At 42.5% G+C, this 22,076-nt stretch overlaps 1 long non-coding RNA gene across 13 annotated transcripts in view; it reads left to right on the top strand.

Annotated features, from left to right (window-relative positions):
- Window positions 1-14,620: 14,620 nt before the first annotated feature.
- Window positions 14,621-22,076, top strand: part of LOC149123592 (uncharacterized) — a 501,504-nt gene continuing 494,048 nt past the window's right edge. For 3 of the 13 annotated variants that reach the window (XR_016216966.1, XR_016216969.1, XR_016216968.1), the window contains exon 1: window positions 14,640-14,919. This is a non-coding gene — a long non-coding RNA (uncharacterized LOC149123592). Of the gene's footprint in view, window positions 14,920-22,076 lie in introns of all 13 variants that reach the window. The other 10 variants (XR_016216959.1, XR_016216958.1, XR_016216967.1 and 7 more) reach the window with 8 other exon arrangements.

The raw sequence follows: 22,076 nt of genomic DNA, 5'->3' as shown, positions 1-22,076 counted from the left end.
ATTTCTGCATAATATGCATTTTCCATGAACTTTGAAAAGGCCCTTCATACTTACATTTACTGCTTGGGACCTGTATCAGCATGACGGCTTTCTGGAAACCATGACCATGTCACAGTTTTCTCCTGGCCAGAGGTTAAAAACCAGAGCATAACATCAGACTGACTAGTTTCAGAGTCGTACTGTGTCACTTCCAATTTGCTGTGTGACTTGTTTTTTCATCCGTCCAATGAAGAATCTCATAGTCCCTACCTTTCAGGATTGTGGCCAGGATTGAATGAATTAATACATACAAAGAAAGGTGCTCACAGTGTGAAACATGATGAGAATTCAGTAAGTTATGTCCTCATCATTATGTGTACAGCATGGTGTCCTTACTGTGCCTTACCTCTCCCTCCTCTACCCCAGGGTGGGTGTGGAGCTTCTCTGGTTCAGGATTTCTAGTGTGGAACCTTTCAACCTTCTGCTTACATGGAGCATGAGTGAGCTCCTGCCTAAGTAGAGATGAGCAGGAGACCTAGGGAACTTCTTAGTTCCTTATCCTGACTTAAAAAATAATTATTTATTTTTATGTAAAAGTTGGAGAGAGAGAGAGATTGATTCCATCTGCTAGTTTATTCCCCAAATGCTTGCAACATGTGGTGCTGAGCTGGATTGAAGACAGAATCCAGGAACTCCATCTATGTTTCTCATGAGGATGGCAGAGACCCAACTACTTGAGCTGTCATCTGCTTCCTCCCAGGCCATTAACAGGAAACTTGCATTGGAGTGGAGCTACAAATAAAACCCAGGCACTGATATGGGATGCAGCCATCCCAAGTGGTGTCTTGACCACTGGGCTGACCATGAACCTCTGTGCTGACTTTAATTCATCTTCTGGATCTTCACCCTACCTCTCACCCCACAGTGGTTCCTGCTGTCAGTGATTCTCCTGCCTTTCTGGAGTTCAGAGGCGTAAGCAGCCTTTTTAAACTATTGGCTTTTCCCTCTAGAGACATTAAGTTTCTAGCTTTCTCTGTCTGCTAAGTTGGTGACCACTATTTGCCTTTTCCCCTATTGTGTGTCAATATTGTATCCTCTTCTTTTGAGAGGGAGAGAAAGAGGGAGAAGAGAGGAGACAAGAGGGAAGAGAGAAGAGAGAAGAGAATGCTCCATTTCCCAGTGCCTGCAATGGCCTGTGGTTGAAGTTTGGAGACACTTGCCAATGGGTCTTGCCCATGGGTGTCAGGGACCCAAGTTCTTGAGCCATTATTTCCTGCCTCCCAAGTCTGCATTAACAAGAAGCTGGAGTCAGGAGCTGGAGGCAGGTATTGCACCCAGGTACTCTGTTATCAAAAAGGGGTGTCTTAACCAGTATTTTGATCACAGGGCCAAATGCTGGCTCCTTCTTCTCTCATTTGCTCTGAGGTTTTAGTACCTTTAATCTTCTTTTACTGATAGCCTCGTTGCCATGGCCATATTAGCTACAAGGCCATTTCTTCAACTATGAAATGAAAGGTTACAGTGGCTAAAATTTGATATTTTCCTTCACTAAAAATCATTACTCCCATGTATGGTTTAGATTTAATGAAATTTCTGATGATCACAGCTAGATTTCCTATCATTTATCTCAGTCTCTGAATAATAGCAATTATTTTTGCTTTTGTTGTTTTGAATCTTTTTGAGAGAGAGACCTGTGGTGTGGCAAATTATATCTTGTATACAAATTAGAGTAAACTGAAAAACACAGGTGACTTTTGTTCCCTTCTCCATCACAAAGACCTTTTCAATACACCTGATTGATTGTAAAGGGAACTCCACAAGCAGATGTGAGCTACTGGGACTCTGCTGATGATAATTTGGGTGCTATCATATTTATCATGCTGTGCTATTTGGCAAGCAAGTAGGAAGGCTTTAAAGTTTTTGCTCTTTTTGACAAAAAGAAAAAAAGGTTTCTAAAATTTAAATTAGAAAGTTTCCTTTCTACAGAGAAACACAGAGTATTTCCTAATTAATCAATACATGTTCTGTTTTCATTAAGATAGTTGAAGTTGGATTGTTGTCATTTGTGTCCAGAGAGTGCAGTTCCTGAAGGGCAGTAGGCATGGACAAGGGGTGTGTTTCCTTGCCCTTTGGAACTCCAGGGCATGGTCTGATAGGTTGTATTTGTAGCTTCAGTGCTTGTCACTATTGTAGTAGTCAGTGCTGTTAACGACTAGTTCTACATACTTGCTTTTGGAACCCAGGAAAGAAAGTGCTACAAGAAAATGACTTTTTTTTAAAAAAATTATCTAAGATATAAAAATTTCATGTATTTCCTATATACTGCTTCAGGAACATAGTGAAACTTTCCACTCTACCCTCCCTTCTGCCCACACTCCCATCCTTCTTCCTCCTCCCTCTCCTATTCCCATTTTATTTTTTACAAAGATCTATTTTCAGTTAACTTTAAACTCATAAGATCGACCCTACACATAGTAAAGAGTTCAACAAATAGGATGAGGAAAAAAAAAATGTTCCTCAACTGTTGAGACAAGGGCTGTTAAAAATAATCAAATCTCACAAAGTGTCAATTTCACTCCGATAGATTACCTTTTAGCTACTCTATTAGTTACCACAGATCAAGGAAACCATGTGATATTTATCTTTTTGGGACTGGCTTATTTCGTTAAGTATAATGGTTTCCAGTTGTGTCCATTTTGTTGCAAATGACAGGATTTCAATTTTTTTTTTACCACTGTATAGTATTCCATAGTGTATATGTACTATAATTTCTTTATCCAGTTTTCAGTTGATGGACATCTTAGCTATTTTGAATTGAGCTACAATAAACATGGGGGTGGTGCAGATCAATCTTCATATGCTGATTTCTTTTTGTTTGGGTAAATTCCCAGGAGTGGGATGGCTGGATCATATTGTAGGTCTATATTCAGATTTCTGAGGTATCTCCATACTATCTTCCACAGTGGCTGCACCAGTTAATAAGTGGTCTACTCTTAAAACATTTATTTCCAGATAGGTACTTTGCCTAGTGGTTAAGATGTCTGCATTTTCCATTGGATGCTTGAGTTTAAATCTTGGCTCTGCTCCTGATTCTAGCTTCCTGCTAATGCAGATCATGGGAGGTAGCAGGTTATGGCCAAGTGGTTGGATCTCTGCCTCCCACTTGGGAGACCTGGATTAGTTCCTTGCTTGTGGCAGGTCAGGCCATTGCCAGCATTTGGGGAGTGAACCAACAGATAGGAGTTCTATCTCTTTATCTCATAAATAAATAAAAATTATGAAAAAAAACCAAAAAAGAACATTTATTTCATTTGGAATTAGTTTCTCCTTTAAAGTAATACAGTTTGGACTGGCATTTAAAGAAAATGTGATTGTGTTGATGACACATACTCTTGGTTGACTTCCCAGCAGACAGGTCTTCAAATATCTTTTCTGACAGAATCCCAATTCTGTTCTGCAAGGGGTAGCTGTGTTCTTCAGGGTCTTTGGGTTCTTCAACTCCAACTACTGAATCTTGGTTGGTTTTAGGCAGCCATAACTAATCGATTTCCCTCATTATTTGTTACTAAAGACTGAGCATGTAATGTGATTTTAGTTTATGAAATCTGAGGTAAGGTCTGCATGGTGACTTCAGGAGGAGTTTATCTTTGTTTCTGTTAAAGGACTCAGAAAAGAACTTTGTGAGTGCTGGTGCTGTGGCTCACTTGGTTAATCCTCCGCCTGCGGCGCCAGCATCCCATATGGGTGCTGGTTCTAGTCCCAGTTGCTCCTCTTCCAGTCCAGCTCTCTGCTGTGGCCTGGGAAGGCAGTGGAAGATGGCCCAAGTGCTTGGCGCCTGCACCCATGTGGGAGACCAGGAGGAAACACCAGGCTCCTGGCTTTGGATTGGCGTAGCTCCGGCCGTAGCGGCCATTTGGGGGGTGAATCAATGGAAGGAAGAACTTTCTCTCTGTCTCTCTCTCTCACCTTCTAACTCTATCTGTAAAATAAATTTAAAAAAACCTTAAAAAAAAGAGAAAAGAACTTTGTGGTGTGTGGATGTCATATTTGAGCAGTTGCAGCCATTTTGCAGGCATGAGAGGATGTTCTCGAATCCCTCATTGAGCATGGCAGAGTGCAAAGACATAAAGAATCTTGACATTAGTAATGTTGCCATGCTGCTAAATTTATTAACCTTGGGACAATCTTATCTTTTGATTTTATGTTCTGTGGTATAATAGAACAGTTCCTTATCATTTAAGCCATTTTGAGTTGGTTCTTCAGTTACTCATAGCTGAAATAATCATGATACAACAACAAATTTAATGCTTTGAATTTTGACTAAAACTTCATTTTTCTACACTGAAAGCCAAATATGAGAAAAGTATAAGAAAATTAAAACTAGATAAAAGGATTTTAAGGCATCCTGCAGCAAGCGGGTCTGTGATGCTGGGGGAATGGGTCTGAGGAAATAAAGACAGGGACTGGTGAGAGAGATGTGCAGACAGCTGAGCCACCCCCTTCCCCATCAAGTGCATGTTTTGTCTTATGAGGCAGCTCTCTTGCCTCAGGAAGGGGCCAGTGAAGTTAGAACACCTCCAAAGGTGAAAGAAAGGAAAGAAGATGAAGACCTCAGTCTTGAACCCTAGGTGGTCAAAGGAGAGGATATGTGATGGTGTCTATCACATATTAGCATCCTTCAGTGATGGTTTTGCTCACATCACTGACCTTTCAGGAAAGGAATCAGGTATGATGGGACTGTGGAGATGATGGTAAAGGATGATGGACATGAATCCTGGCCATGCACTGCTGTGTTGGCCATGCAGGATGGATGTGGCTCAGAGGTGCAAGATGTTGGGTATCACTGTCCTACACATCCATTTCTGCCACAAGAGGGTACCTGTTGCCCAGTCAGCCTTCTGACTTCATACCCATTGGGGTATGAAAGTGGATGGTTGGAGATCTCTCTACTATACCCTCTGACAGCACTACCATGAAGCAAGATGGCCATGGTCACTGTGAACAGGACTTCTCAAATGATTGTTTTATGGTAATAAATTGTATTTGTGTAAATTATAAAAATGCAAATATTAATGAGTGACAGGATGTCATCATTGAAATATATTTTAATAAATTATTCAAGAAACACTTATTTGTTGATAAAGGTAGCACCATGCAAAATAATAGAGATGGCAAAGAATAAGACACACGTTGTCTCTGCTCATTTGGAATTTAGAGTCTAGTGGGTCTCAGTATTTGGCCTCATCTTCTTTTTAAAAAATAGTTATTTGAGACAGAGAGCAAGAGAGGGAGAGCAAGAGAGCTTCATATGCTAGTTCATTCTCCAAATGCCCACATCAGCTGGGACGGCCAGGCTGAAGGTAGCAGCTGTGAATTCAATCCAAGTCTTCTGCATGGGAGGCAAGAATCCATTTACTTCAGTCATCACTGCTGTTCCTCTCAGGGTCTGCATCCAGGAAGCTATTGAGTCATCTAAACCAGTGTTTTAACCTCGAGGCTTAATGCCACTTAGATCTCATCTTCTTATTACTCAGATAGGGACAACTTTGATATCTCTCAATACTTGTGTAATTCTCTTTGTCACTTACTAAAAGATGGTGGATCTTATTAGAAGAAAGACTATACGTTACAGCTAATTATTTGTTCATCTGGACCTGAAATTGAGTTTAGGCATAAGGGCTGATGGAGCTGACTTTCTATGCATAACATGGTATGAGAAATTGGCTTTACATTGGGTCCTCTGTATTCTTGGGTATGATCTTTGTTCTCAAAATATTTGAAAAAATGCACCTGTACTGAATACGTACAGTTTTTTCTGGCCACTATTCCCTAGACAATAGAGTATAACAGCTATTTGCATTGTATTAACTATTATAAGTGATTTGCAGATGATTTAATGTAAACTAGAAGATGAGCATAGGTTATATGAAAGCACTATGTCATTTTATATAAAGAACTTCAGTATGTATGGACTTTGCTACCCTGAGGGACATGGGGGAGCAGGGTGCTCTGGAACCAATTCTCCTGGGTATCCAGAGACAACTGTACTTGGACAATCTGTGTGTGTGTATGTGTGTGAAACAGCAAGACTGTCCAAAATTGTGTGCTAGAGTATCAAAATAAATGAGAAATCCCCTGTGTGATGGTGGCCAAAGGGCTTTCAAGGAGACAGATGACTGAGATATGGTTTGAAGTTATTTGCTGTGGCATATGGAACTGTAACTTTTTTTTGGCAGGGACTTATAAAACTTCAGTAAAAGTTTTGGTGCTTATCTCAGTCTTTGTTCCATTGTTGCTTGAGTGCGGAATCAGGGAGACAAAAGAGTGACCTCAAGGCGCACACAGAGCAGAGAACAAGCATTCAGCAGAGGCAGGAAATGGGAAAGAATTTTGCAAAGGCAGGAAAATATATCCCTTTCCTCATCTTCATCTCTTCGAGAGTTATGAAGATATCAGGAAGCAGGCTCTGGAATTTCCACTGGGTATAGAATGGATTTGACCACATTAATTGACTTTTAAGAGACATCTGGATTACAGTTATACTCTGGTATTGGCTTCAGGAATCATCATAACAGTAATTCTTCAATTATTGGGCAATTGCCTTTCCCTCTAGACAGTAAGCGCCTAGGTGGTTCATATTGGGTAAAGCTTAAAAATAAGTATTCAGTGGCCGATACTGTGGCATAGTGGATAAAGCTGCTGCCTGTAGTGCTGATATCCCATATAGGTGCCAGTTTGAGTCCTGGCTGCTCCACTTCCGATCCAGCTTCCTGCTGGTGTTCCTGTGAACGTAGTGGAAGATCGCTCAAATCCTTGGGCTCCTGCACCCATGTGGGAGACTTGGAAAAAGCTCCAGGCTCTTAGCTGCAGATCACCTCAGCTCTGGCAGTTAGGGTCATTCAGGGAGTGAAACAGCAGATTAAGACTTCCCTCCTCTCTGCCTTTGCCTGTAACTCTGCCTTTCAAATAAATAAATAAGTCTTTAAAAAATAAGTATTCACTTAATTTTCATTAGACATTCCCTCCAGACAGATAAGGGTTATGATTTAAATATTCATAATGTGTTCCCTCCTCTGTTGGCTAGGTAGTAGCCTGCACCCCCTCTTGCCTCTCCCAGGAGAGTTGTGCCTCTTCAGATAGGCTCCTGAGCCAATCTGGTACTGATTGTGGGTGTTGGGGAGAGTAGGGAAGTTGGGGGAGGCCACCCAGGCTTATATTGAGAATACCAGAGAGCAACACACAAGATAAAAGTAATAGATTCAGACATAGGGAAGGGAGACAGAAGATATCTTATGTGAGCTGAGTTTGAGAGATTTAGGGAGCTTGGAAAGGGGAGAACAGAGTCTTTGGGAGTAAGTGCAATGCATGTCTTTGGGAGTAAGTGTACACACACACACACACACAGAAGATATTTCTGTGGATAGAGAGTGGCAGGAAAGACTGGTTTCAATCAGTTTTGCTGTGTATTATGGGTGGGATCTTTGGAAAACTTTCATTAGTTATCAATAAAGATAGAAATTGCTTCTTGGTTATTTTTGGCTGTGTCTATTTGAAAGAAACTCTGACTTGTATGTGAGGAAGGGTCAACCTGACTTTACCTTGGTTACAACCTTGTTTAGGAAGCTGAATTGCACACTTTGGAGTCCTACACAGTGCCAAAGCACTTAGTAGGGATAGAAAATATTTGTTGCAATGAATTGCATTAGCAATACCCTAAGATCGTTTGCTGTCCCATACGACAGTTTCTAACTATGGAGAAAATTGAGACTAAAATGATGTACATCCTTAGATCTTGCTCTTTTCTTCAGTTGATGTAAAGAAAGCATTAGACAATGCACAAAGGGCATTCCATTTAGTTACAGTTCCAGAAATATGTATGAAGATCATTTAGATTGCTGTTCTTATTCTTTATTTGTGAAAAGCTGGGTATTCCCTATTACCAACAAGACTCTTTCAGGGAATTTTTTTCAAATCCCTCAGGCCTAAAGAAAAGCCACATACCAGATTCTAAGCTATTTCTCCCTGCTGGAATTCAGTAAGATGAAGGCATGCCTTCTTGTTTGCAGCACCCCTGTTTTAGCTGAAAGAACTGGGGTTAAGCCAAATAGGATTTCAGTTGCAGAAGTTTGAGTTCAGAGTGCAACATTTGATTTCGGTGCAGGGGAGAGAAGCTCTTTTGTCATCTGGTGAGAGGGCAGGACTTTCCAGGAGGGACATGGGTCCCAGAGTTCTGTAAATGTTACATAGATGACAAAAGTTTAGGGGCTGCTGAGGTTCCATTCAATGAATGAGGTTTCATTCACACAAACGCTGGCTACCTCTGTGAGATGCCGGGCATGTTCCTTACCCTCTCTGTTTCCTCTACTTCCGCACTTCTAGGAGGCCAACATGCAACTGTGCCTGTTGGCCCTGTTAAGATAGAAAGGGAGTGTATCTCTTTATTTTTGTTATTGGAGGCACCTGATGCCACCTGTCCAGAAGCACACACTCTGATATGACTCGTAAGTGCTACAGGGAGGACTTATGAGTACCCAGCAATGGTCTGACAGGAAATGTGACCTCTGTGGGATCTTCCAGACCCTACTATCCTCACCGAATCAACCAAGGTGTTGAGTGTCCAGCAGCAGAGCTATCACCTCCAGGGACTGCATCAGCACATTGAGGGGAATAAAGCCATAGCCAACTAACTGGTTCCCTTGATGTCTGGGAGAAGTTCACTCTGCTTGAACCAGCTAGTTGCTGCCCTGCTGTGTTTTCATCTGTCAAAAAGAAAGGAAGATCTTGAGATTCCAAGATATAGGCTAAAGCAGGAGGCTGCCTGGGAATATGAGAAAAAAGAAAAACTAAAATGTGTGAGCACACATTTAGAGAAGAGCTTAGTGCACTTTGACGTGGAGACATTTGGCTGAAAGGCTGAGGGATGTGGTTTGGGTTTGTGTCCTCTGTATGAAGGGACCCATTTGTTACACCTTGTCATGAGTCTTTGCATTCAGGGGAATGTGGGTGCACACAGTCATGAGCTCCTAGAAGGCAGCCTAAGCTTGAATTGTGTGGGAATGGAATGCCCAAATTAGTGGCTATTATCAAAGAGTCAGAAGAAATCTAACGCAGAATATGAAGTTGTTTCATAAAGTGCTTCAGCCTCAAAGCCTTAAACTAAAACACACACACACACACACACACACACACTCTTACCCCGAGACAGTGCATCTCTAGTTATTTGTTTTCCTTCTACCCATGAAGGAGAGAATTCCACAGAGCTGGGATGACTAAAATGGGATTATTTTAAAATGCATTTCCCTTCCCTTTCCTCCTGGGGGTTGAGGGGGATTATGTGCAGCTTTCATGAAATGTCTTGCGGTCCTCTCTGGGAAAAGAACTGTAAATGTCAAGTCATCAGTCTCTGTGATAGCAGCTCACACAGGTCCTCCCACCCCGGCAGGGAAGGAAGAGCAGGGCCAACCCATGCACAAGTACCACTTGCAGCTAGATAGCCTAAGGTCCTGGCAGTCCAGTGTAGCCAGGAGGGGGTGAGAAAGAGACAATTAGAGATGTGGAAGTGGAGGAAACTGGCAGCACCTGAGAGGCACACACAACCCTGCTGAGGGCTCAGAAAGCAGAAGCAGCAGGCTTAGCAGGTGCAGCCCCTCATTTCTAGAACCCAAACTCCAGGTGCTTCCTATGCATTTGGCTTTAACAGAACTTCACAAACCCTGATGTGCGTGAAAACCACCTGGAGATCTTGTTAAAATAAAGTTTCTCATCCAGTAGTTCTGGGAATCAGGCTCCCAAGGAGATATTGCTGCTGGCCAGGGCATCATGCTCTACATTAGCAAGGTGTTCAGAGAACCTCAAATCACAAGTGTATTCTTAGGTAGCACAGTTCCAATAACAAGGAGAATCAAATTACGTACAAAGACACACAGACACATTCTGCTCTCACTTAACCTCACTAATGTTAGAGGAAATTGTCCAGATAACTCTTAATCTCTTGGGTTTGGACTTGAAATGTCTTGCATGATTAAAAATGTTCTTGCTGGCACTATGGCGCAGCAGGTTAATGCCCTGGCCTGAAGTGCTGGCATCCCATATGGGCGCTGGTTCGAAACCCAGCTGCTCCTCTTCCAATCCAGCTCTCTGCTATGGCCTGGGAAAGCAGTAGAAGATGGCACAAGTCCTTGGGCCCCTGCACCTGTGTGGGAGACGCGGAAGAAGCTCCTATCTCCTGGCTTCGGATCAGTGCAGCTCCAGCCATTGCAGCCAATTGGGGAATGAAACAATGGATGGAAACACCTCTCTCTCTCTCTCTCTCTCTCTCTCTCTCTGCTTCTCCTCTCTCTGTGAAACTCTGACTTTCAAATACATAAAATGAATCTTTTTTTTTATTTGACAGAATTACAGACAGTGAAAGAAAGACAGAGATAGGTCTTCCTTCCATTGGTTTACTCCCCAAAAGGCTGCGACGGACGGAGCTGTGCCGATCTGAAGCCAGGAGCCAGGTGCTTCTTCCTGGTCTCCCACACAGGTGCAGGGGCCCAAGCACCTGGGTCATCCTCCACTGCTTTCCCAGGCCACAGCAGAGAGCTGGACTTGAAGAGGAGCAACCGGGACTAGAACCGGCATCCATATGGGATGCCAGCACTGCAGGCAGAGGATTAACCTGGTGAGCCATGGCACCAGCCCAATAAAATAAATCTTTTAAAAAAATGTTCTTTCTGCAGATGACAGCTGATATTGGGCTTCTCTGGACTACGTTAAGATGGCGTAGCAATTTTGAGCATACAACATTTGAGCAGAGGAGTGTGTTGGGTGGCATTGGAAAGTGAATTTGGCATGTATATTGGTCAAGGACCATCTATCTATTAAATGTACACACCACATATTAAGGTACTTCAGAAAGTTCATGGAAAATGTGTATTATGAAAAACCATGTGTCGATATCAAATTTTTTTGCACCAAAAATAGACTTATCTTTTTTTTTTTTTTTTTTTTTGGACAGGCAGAGTGGACAGTGAGAGAGACAGAGAGAAAGGTCTTCCTTTGCCTTTGGTTCACCCTCCAATGGCCGCCGCGGCCAGCGCGCTGCGGCCGGCCCACCGCACTGATCCGATGGCAGGAGCCAGGTACTTCTCCTGGTCTCCCATGGGGTGCAGGGCCCAAGTACTTGGGCCATCCTCCACTGCACTCCCGGGCCACAGCAGAGAGCTGGCCTGGAAGAGGGGCAACCGGGACAGAATCTGGCGCCCCGACTGGGACTAGAACCCGGTGTGCCAGCACTGCAAGGCGGAGGATTAGCCTAGTGAGTCGCGGCACCGGCCAGACTTATCTTTTAATTCTATTTTCATAAACTTTTTTTAAAGAGCAATGGACTCACCAAATTTCTTTCTTTTTTTAAAAGATTTATTTATTTTGCTTGAAAGTCAGAGTTATACAGAGGAGGAGAGGCAGAGAGAGAGAGAGAGAGGTCTTCCATCCCCTGGTTCACCCCCCAACTTGTCGCAATGGCCAGAGCTGCGCAGATCCGAAGCCAGGAGCTAGGAGCTTCTTCTAAGTCTCTCACGTGGGTGCAGGGGCCCAAGGACTTGGGCCATCTTCTACTGCTTTCCCAGGCCATAGCAGAGAGCGGGATCGGAAGTGGTGCAGTTGGGACTCGAACGGGCCCCCATATTGGGTGCCGGCACTGCAGGTGGTGGCTTTACCTGCTACACCACAGTGTTGGCCCCTTTTCATGAATTTTTAAAAAAGTTCTCTCATATGTATAGTTAGGGGCTGGTTTTGCCTCTGATGCTTCTCCTTTGGTTAGATTAGAGAGGGGGAGTTAATACAGTTAGGAAGAAACAAAATAACAACAAGAGAACAAAAGTCAAGAGATTGAATTTCTATTTTTACTTTTTAGTTTTGGGAGGAGAGAATAAACTACATAGGGTAAAAGACAAAGCAAGCAGAAAAACATTAAAAATTAAAAAAAGGAGAAAGAAGAGATGAGTGATGAAGAGGGGAAGGAAATCTCTCTGGTAGAGAAAACAGATTTGCCAAATATATTACATTCATTAAGATTTTTCTCTGCTTATAATGTGTGCTTTTCAGAGGCTTTTCTTAGCATTAACGGACGCTCTGGGAGAGGAGAGAGTTGGCAGAGAGAAGCCTAGCAAATATATAAATAAGCTTTGGAGGTTTCAGAAGTTTCATTTCCCACAATAGAATGTTCTCTGGGCTGGGTAAACTTTTTCTTACTTAAACAAATGCTTGAAAGACAAAGATTTCATATTGTCAGTGGAACGTTCAGACTAATAATTGCCTCTGTTCTTCCTGCCTTGAAGTCTCAACAGCCAGCAGATTGATGATTCACTTTTAGCAATAAGCTCCTTCAAATAAATACCACTTTCCCCGGCTGCAAATCGAGTTTTCGCAAACACACAGAGTTTGACTTCCCTAACGGGAACTAAGTATTCTTGGTGTGTATGTATATATGATTATGAGACACTATGTTTGATTTCTTCCTCCTCTTCTTCAAGCAAATTAACTTGAAAATTTTATTAAAATATCCATTTGAAATTACTTATTTAATTTATTTGAGATCTAGAGAGACAGAGGGAGAGACAAGGAGGCTGTATCTGCTGGTTTATCCCCCAAATGCTGGCATCAGTTAGGGCTGGGCCGGGCCAAAACTGGTGTCCTGAAACTCAATCCAGGTCTCCCTATGGGTATCAGGGAACTAAGTACTTGTGTTATTACCTGCTGCCTGCCAAGGTGTGTATTAGTAGAAAGCTGGAATTGGAAGTGGAGCTGGGACTAGAACCCAGGCACTCTGATATGGGATGCAGACATCCCTAGCTGCATCTTAATCATTATGCCAAATGCCTGTTATCCATCCCCCTGCACCGCCCCCCCCCCCCCCCCCCCAACCAGTAGCCTTGTTTAACAGTCAGTTTGCTTGAAGAGGAGGAAAGAGAAAACTTTTGTTAGGGGCGGAGGTGAGAAGAGTACAGGAGGCAGTTTGATTTTTATCTTAGGTTTGTGAACCACAAAAGCTTTATGCAGCTTAAGTTTGATGACTTGAGACCAGTTTACTTTGTAGTTGGGAGGAGATAATTCGAAGATTCTTAATGGTAAAGAAATAATACGAGTGAAGATATATAAGAAGGAAACAGAGGGCCATAGATTCCAAATGGTGAGACAGAGTTTTTTAGAACAGCAAGTTTTTTTGTTCATGGTAGCTGAACTCTCAACAATGCCAAGCTCTTTTTTTTTTTTTTTTTTTTTTGACAGGCAGAGTTAGACAGTGAGAGAGAGAGAGACAGAGAGAAAGGTTTTCCTTTCTCCATTGGTTCACCCCCTAAATGGCCGCTGCAGCCGGCACGATGCGGCTAGCGAGCTGCGCCGATCCGAAGCCAGGAGACAGGTGTTTCCTCCTGGTCTCCCATGCAAGTGCAGGGCCCAAGCACTTGGGCCATCCTCCACTGCACTCCCGGGCCACAGCAGAGAGCTGGACTGAAAGAGGAGCAACTGGGACAGAATCTGGCGCCTTGACCGGGACTAGAACCCGGGGTGCTGGCACCTCAGGCGGAGGATTAGCCAAGTGAGCCATGGTGCCGGCCAATGCCAAACTCTTACAGTTATGAATCTTCACGGCAAGTGAAGAGCTGTGATGTGATTTTAAGGCACAAGGGGCTGTTAAATTTTCTATATCATTCCTTTTTCTGAAGCACCATGCATAAACAGGTGCATGAAATATGCTCTTTGATGATTATTTAAGTGCAATTTTTTCTACTGTATTCAGGTTTTCAATAACCATTTACAACAGAAAAGGATCTTAATTCCTAACAGGTTTGCACGTATTCAGAGAGCTACTTTGGGCTGGTGCTTCAGCTCACTAGGCTACCTACTGTGGGAGGTTTTGAAAAATATAGATGGGCAGTTTATTGTCAGGGTTAGAGAGGGACTCTGAAGAAAATGTTTTACAATTATAAACTACTCATCCACTAACCACTTACGTAATCAGTATCTACTGTGTAGTAACAGAGTGTGCTAAAACAAAATGATATGATGAACAGGATTGGCTACTTTCTGGGTCAGTGCTGTGGAACAGTGGGTTAAAGCCATACATCCTGTAGCACTGGGATCCCATATGGGCACCAATTTAATCCTGGTTGTTTTACTTCCAATCCAGCTCCCTGATAATGCACATGGGAAAGCAGCAGTGGATGGTCCAGATGTTTGGGCCCCTGCACCCACGTGGGAGACCCAGCAGACTCCTGGCTTCTGGCTCCTGGCTTTGGCCTGGGCCAGCCCTGTCTCTTGTGGCCATTTGGGGAGTGAACCAGGAGATGGACCATCTATCTGTCTCTCCTTCTCTCTCACTGTAACACTATCATTCAAATAAATAAATACATCTTAAAAAAAAGAGACTACTTTCATTGTATTGGACTATACAACAGAGAGAGGAAATTAATCCAAGGATTATAATAAGATGTGATAACTTCTATGGTGGGGAAAGTACTATTGTTTTATAGCAAAGCAACTCTAAAATAGTGGCTTGAAACAGCACGTGTTTATAACTTCTCAGGTTTCTGTAGGATGGCTGTAGGCCGAGCAACCCTGTAGATCATTGATGGTCTCACTCAGGTGGGCATGGGTTACCTGGGGAAGAGCTGATCTGATCTAGGCCTGGCTAATGAAGCTCATCTGGGTAGATTACTACATGATTCTCGTCTTCCTGGGATCAGCAGGCTAGCCCAGGTAGTTCCTGTGTTGATGGCAGAAGCAAAGAAGGCAGGCAGAAATACACAAGACCTCCTAAGACCTAAGCCTGGCATGCTGTTCTTTTGCTAAGGAAAGTCACATTGCTGAGCTCCAGTTTGAAGGCTGGGGAGATACTCTTTTACCAATTACTGGGAGAAACTGCAAGTGTGTGGAAACAGTGAAGGGTGAAGAACTGGGGTGAGTAATGCAGCAGCTTCTCTACATTGAGTATGCACATCTAATGAGACCTAAAGAATAGGCTCTATCCAGATAAAATGAGATGGGCTAAATAGTTAGGGGAAGAAGGGTTTTATACAGGATAAACAGAAAGTGGTCTGTTCTAGAGGCATGGCAGGTTTGAGGGACTGAAAGAAGGCCAATGTGGATGGACAGAAAGTGAACAAAGGTGGTAAGAGACAAGGAGAGGAGGCCAGATCAGGAAGCACTGTCTCCACCACGTCAATACCTGACTTTGTAGTTTCTCTTCAGGGCCTCAGAGCCATCAAAGGATATTTTGACATTATGATTATTGTTTGCCAGTCATCATTGGCTTCATGGTCTAGATGGAAGGAACAATGCCCTTGATCCATATTGCAGTTGCACAAGCAACAAAGACACTCCTCAATATTTTGATTAGAGTCACACTATTTGTCCAATGAATTTCCACTCCCTTAGGACCTCTGATTAATGTATCTACACACCCCCATTTTGGCCATTAGTTAATTACTGCAAATATTTTATGTTCAGCATATTAATTCTTCTTGTAGGAAAAGCATTTCCTTCAAGAATAATCATAAATTATTAAAAAAATTAATTGGCCAGTGAGAGAAGAGGCAATTTTAGAGCAAATACTAGCAGTCTATCTTGTTATGAGCTAGAGCTCTACATGTTGGGAACAGTCTTTGACCTGTTCAGAACTTTGACCTATTCAAAGCAAAGAAATGCCTTTTTTCTTCTCTTGTTCCTTAGGGTCTTTAATCCTTTAAAGTATTTCAAGGAGGCCTCATGGGAGAGCTTAAAAAATTTTGTTCCCACTTCTGCCACTGAGTGTGGATGACCTTGGGCAATTTACTTGTTCCCACTGGACTTGCATGTTTTTGTCAAAAAGTGGGTTATAAATGTTCCCCCAGAATCATTCCAGTTTTGACATTCTTTTTTATTATTATGTTCTGAATGTAATAGTAATTTTATAAATAGAGATATGTAGTTTTCAGTTCCAGAAACTGCCTGAAGTACCCTTCTCTGTTGTACAAAGTCAAGCATTGGTAAGATTCATTGAAGATGAAACAGAAGGAAGTCAGGAAAAGGACATGTGCATTCATGCAGGCAATAAATGAACTGGATATGAGTTAAGACATCTGCAAGAGGTGTTAGAACAGCGGTGGCTGCTTGACCACCTGTGTGCTAAAGCAAAGGTAGTGTAAGAATGTGCTGTACGCTGGAGTTACACAAAGATTTCCATGGTTTTTATTTATTTGGTTGTTTTACCTTTCTGTATGTATCTTTTATGTTAATTCTTGATGTTCATGGCTATACAATTGTATCAGAATTTTTTAGGTCCAGTGATTCTTTGAACAGCTAGGGAAGCACCTCACCTCCAGCCTGCTGATGGGCAAGAGTTGTGAGGGTAGGGGGCTATCATGAATCAAACCCAGTTTCAAAATTTAAATTTTCAGTGAGGCTGAACCTACTCTTTTCTGGCCAGCAACTAGATCAGGGAGTCTCTTAGCTCAGTATTTGATGTGTTTGTAATTGCTGTTTACTTACCATCTCTTAGGCATAAGAATTCGCTCAGAACTGAGCACAAAAGGGAGGTAGCATTCACTTCTCTCTTGACTTTCCAACACTCCCCAGTACATGATTTGGGCATATACAACTTAAATAGTTCGAGTTTCCCAGAGCAACATAGGCGCTCAATCCCAAAGATAAATCTCAGGCATTCTAAAGGTATCCTAGCACTTTAAAAGCCAAGTTAGTTATTTCCCAGGGAAGGGTTTGGCTGGTGGTGATTATAGAAATAAATCTGCACTTCATTTTTAGCCCAGTGGCCCATTACAGCTCACTTCAGAGTCTAAGCTCCCAAGAATAACGAGAGTCATTTTATGGGAATGAGAGATTATAAATCATGGACTTTGTCAGTTCCATATTTTCCTCCAGCATTCTTTTCTCTGAAAGTTGTGCTGATAGCAACCCCCGAGACCATTCTTTTGAGAGACCTCACCTGTTCTTTGTTTGGGTTTGACTGAAGCCTCATGTCAGCCTGACTGCTTCCTAGGGCCACCTGTTAGTTCCCCACAGAGAGGTAATTGAGGAAACATCATTTTCAATGAGTATATATACCTCAATAGGTTTGACTCTTGTTTTCGAAGTAATTTTTGCTCCTATACATACCAATGACAGAACATCATTTTGGAATGTAAACCCTAAATAAGCAAGGGGTTAAACACAATCTGTTGCAGGTCTGGAGAATTTTGACTAAGGAAAAGCATGTCCTAGGTCGCCTTCACAATACACTGCTGCAAAGGATGCCACCTAAAGTGGCAAAAAACCATTGAGGATCTTGAAAATTCTGTTGAAAGGGAGTGGCTCATAGGAATATGTGGTCTCTAAACTACGGACTTGTGAAAAAAGAAAAACAGAATTTCTATTCCTACTTTAGTCTCCATTTGGGGTATACATTTAGCTTAGTGGTTAAAACACTGGTTGGGACACCTGCATCCCATATTGGAGTGCCCAAGTTTGAGTCCCAGTTCCACACTTGATTCCAGCTTCTTACGAATGCATGTCCTGTGAGGCAGCAGATGATAGCACAAGTGCTTGCTGTGGGAGAACGGAAATGAGTTCCTGGCTTCCTGGCTTTTGACAGTTGCTATCTGTTTTTCAAATGAAAAATGATACATAAAAATGTGAACTGTGTATTAAGACAGTTCTATATGTATAGGGACTATGCAATGATATGAATGATGTATACTTTAAATTATTTTACCCATATGGTATGTTAGCAGAAAAATTTGGAAACAACTGATTAGTACTAAGTCATCTTTTTTTGGTGAAAACTAGTTAACAAATTTCACTATCAATTCAACTCCTTACTTTAGGCTTTTGTTTTGTGTCTTTAGTTCTAAATGTTATTTTACTGGCTGTCGCTCCCCCTCTTCGTGGAGGAACGACACAGGATCCTGCCTAGGCTTCAGATCCGAGTCACGGCACCATTATGTCGCTCCCCCACTTCACGGAGGAACAACACTAAACCCTGCCTACGCTTCATATCCGAGTCACGGCACCATTATGTCGCTCCCCCTCTTCGCGGAGGAGCGGCACTAAACCCTGCGCTGTTCTTTTGTCTGCTCGGCCCTCCCCGGGTTTGCTGCTGGTTCTTCCCGGGTTGGCTACGACCCTTCCACCTCCGTGGAAGGGTGGTTCCCCCTAGCCACTTTCCCCACTTCCGCGGGGGAGCGGCACACCGCCGGCCGGCTCTCTCGGGGGCTGCACAGGTGTTCCTTCAGATAGATGTTCCTGGTGCATGTTGTCTCTCTCCTCCTTTATAGTCCTCCTCCACCAATCCCAACTCTGCTACCCACACACCGAGTACGCTGCTCTCCTCCAATCAGGAGCAGGTCCTACAGTTTATTGGTTGAACTGAAGGCAGCTGTGTAGAAGCTGTTTCCTCCTCTCCCAGTGCCATATTGTGGGAGAGCAGATGCATAGAATAAGTCTTAATTCCAGTAACAGTCTAGTTCGAGTTGCTCCCCACAACTGGCCATACAGACTGAAAAGCTTTGAGGCACAGGAGGAAAGGTGAAGTGGGAATGAGGGAGGTAGAAATCCAAAAGTGGAAGAAATAATGAAGTAAGACAGCATAGAGACCATTGCCTTTGTGCTCATTTCAGCCTGGACAAAATGTGACCCCTGGTTTTGTCTCCTTGTGGCAGCCATCATTGGATGCAAGTGCTGAAGGGCTATGAAATGTCCAAAAGATATTACAGTACTCTAGAAAAGGCTATGGGCAGCATTAGGTTACAAAGTATCCTTAGCCTCTGAAAAATTGAGAGTTGGCTGTAAAAGACAAGGCAAGGATGACAATTATTAATGAAAAACCACTTAATACGAGGCAGATGCTAAAGTGATAAACACATCAATTAGATGGCTTTAAAAACATTTCACAGGCACATTCATCAGCCTGAACTGTTTTCGCAGACTTGCCTTTCTTCTTCATTGTGTTGGTTTCTGTGTTATTGTGGGTCAGATGCCCAGGGCTATATCTTCCTGGATTTACTGAAATGTAAACCAAGTAAGTGTTCTCTATCTCAATTTATCTTACCATATCAAAGAGACATAATGAATTAAAATTATTACTATTGCTTTTTAAGTTTCCCTATTCTACTGTTGATTTACATACCAAACAAATTATACTGAGTGCTCAGAGGTGAAATTAGCATTCTTCTGTGGTTACCAATAGGAGACAAATGTTGTATTACTCATTTTAAAGATTTGACTGGTGTTGAAATGAACTTGTATTAATACAGGAAGAAGAGAGGATAAGAGTATTGTACCATTGGGATGGTATGACAATTCATTTATCACCATTTGTGAACTATGGGTGCATACACTGTCACAAATTAAGATGGATGTATTATCTTGTGAGGTCCCCTGACGCACAGAAGTAATGTGTGTGGGCATATGTGATTTTAATATACATTAACTTGCAAATAACTCTGTGATGCACACAAGTCATTGCATGTGACAGGAGGGGTGCTTAGTAGTGAATATGTAGCTTGGGTTTAAGAGATCCAGCTGGAATCATATGGTGACTGGTCAGGGCTGTGCTCATCAACCTGTTAACATTTTCATTTAAAAATGTTTTTTGGGGTTTTGTATTCAGATAAGGAGACTAAAAGAAATACTGTGTTTATGACAAAGTCTTGTGGCTCAAGTATCCTGAGCAGTAATCCTAGCTCTAGAAATGGCCCAGTTCCTTGCATTGATTTTATTTGAAGAATAAGATGATCTCTGCTGAGAATTATCTGAGAGGGGCTATTTGCCTTATTCTGACTATGTTGTCCCTGGCCAATTTAAAGGCTCAATTATCCAGATCAGTACACATTTATCATTTGGAATTCCTTATTCAGAAGTAAGCGTTTGTTGAGAAGCATTTTGGAAGAAGGTTATGTCCATAGTTCTGCCCATTGTGGGTCACTGAGAGATGCCAGTATCAGGTAGACAGGGTCCACCCACTTTAATTTCTCTGGATTTCTGGAAAGGTTCTTGAATAAGGACTTTATGGAGAACACAAAAGGACTTACCTAGAACGATCAAGCTATATTCAGTAATGAAAATGATTTTATAGCCTATTGTGCATTGCATTACAATAGAATTATTAATTTATTCGAGTAACACTTTGTTATAATAAAAACATTAGACGCCCAATATTTTTTTAAAGATTTATTTTTATTTTTTTAAAAGACAGAGTTACAGAAAGAGGTAAAGACAGAGAGAAAGGTCTTCCACCCGCTGGTTCACTCCCCAGATGGCCACAAGGCCAGAGCTGCGCCAATCCGAAGCCAGGAGCCAGGAGCCAGGAACTTCTTCCAGATCTCCCACGTGGGTGCAGGGGCCCAGTGATTTGGGCCATCTTGTACTGCTTTCCCAGGCCATAGTAGAGAGCTGGATTGGAAGAGGAGCAGCTGGGACTAGAACCGGCACCCATATGGGATGCTGGCGCTTCAGGCCAGGGCGTTAACCTGCTGCGCCACAGCGCCGGCCCCCCAATATTTTCTAAGTCTTTGTGTAAGCACTTGATCTTTTGATCACCTGTAAGCTATGCAAATCCTGGGAGGATGATGAAATTGCTATTCCCATTTTATAGATGAAGGTTCCTAGTGAAAAATTCCTTTCACTGAGGTCAGAACAGAGGCAGAGCTCTAACTTATGGGTTTCTGACTCCAGAAGGATGATCCCAGAGGATTTTCTGATGGTTAACTTTTTCCTCCTTACTAAGGGGCCAGAGATAACCCTGAACTTGTGTGGCTAGGCAAATAACCTCAGTGCTGCTCTGATGTGGACCATCTTCTACAAGACTCATGTTGTCATGAGCCCATGAATCCAGAGCACTTCTTGCCTGAAGACATTTGTTGTTCCATCTTGGTCTCATGTTTGTTTAAATGCTTTCTTGACATGCAGTCTTGGGGTGCTGCCAATCTTCCAAGCTGAGGAATGATTAGACAGTTCTGTGTCCATGGCGTTTTTGGAGGGACTCACATCCAGCTCTTAAGGCAGTTTCTCTCTTTGGGTGTTGCCATATGAGAGGAATCTCCCAGTCTCTCTCTCACACTGTGACTCTGCCTGTCTAGAATCTTAATGGAAGCTATTGCTTCCCATCATGATGGACACCATTCTTCTCCAGACTAATCATAGTATAGCTAAAGGTCATTGTTTATTTACACATACTCAGTATCAACTGGATTGTACACACCTAAAGTTCGGGTTGCATGTTTGTATATTTATTAGATATATAGTCACCTTTTTAGTTTATACAATACACAATGTTTAGATACAGAGACTATTTTCCAAACAAAAGATCAAATGTGACTCAACCTGGTTTAAAAGTGGAACAGAATATCCGATATTAAAATTAGCCAGTAGATCTGGGCTGTGTGGTCATACAAGTATAAGAAGAGAGGTATGGAAGTTGGGAGTGGATCTGGTTTTCAATCCTAGTTGTGTCACTAGTTCCTTCTGCAAACTTGACTGAATCATTTAAGGTTCTTGGCCTTCATTTTCCCTTCTGCAAAATGAAAGTAATTCATGCTTGCACCACTTCACCCTGTTGTGGTGATGCAAACCAGAATGTACACTCAGTCAACACTTTGCCATTCTGGGGCTGGAGTTGGGGCATAGCAGGTAAAGCTTCCAGCATCAATATGAGCGCTGGTTGAAGCCCCAGCTGCTCCACTTCCAACCCAGCTCCCCATTAATGCATCTTGGAAAAGCAGCCGCAGATTTCCCAGGTGCTTGGCCCCAGTACCTACATGGGAGACCCAGATTAAGCTCCTGGCTCTTGGCTTTGACCTGGTACAGCCCTGACTGTTGTGGCCATTTGGGAGTGAAACAGTGGATGGAAGAGATCTCTCTCTCTCTCTTTCTTTTTATCTCTGTCTCTGCCTTTACTTCTCTGTAACTCTAACTTTCAAATAAATAAATAAATCTTAAAAAAAGAGACTTAACCATTCATTTACTGTGCATGTTTTTATAAGTTGAATACCATGCTGGGCTCTGGGGACAGAAAGTTGTGTAAGATACGTTCCTATTCCCTGATCTCTACCATTTCCTCTCATAAGGAGGGCACATGTTCCAGT

This window comes from Oryctolagus cuniculus, chromosome 11 (assembly GCF_051225735.1).
Source record: "Oryctolagus cuniculus isolate XC-2025 breed Fujian yellow rabbit chromosome 11, ASM5122573v1, whole genome shotgun sequence".
NCBI classification, from domain to species: domain Eukaryota; kingdom Metazoa; phylum Chordata; class Mammalia; order Lagomorpha; family Leporidae; genus Oryctolagus; species Oryctolagus cuniculus.
Note: the sequence above shows the minus strand (reverse complement) of the source record. Positions and strands in the feature narration are given on the sequence as shown.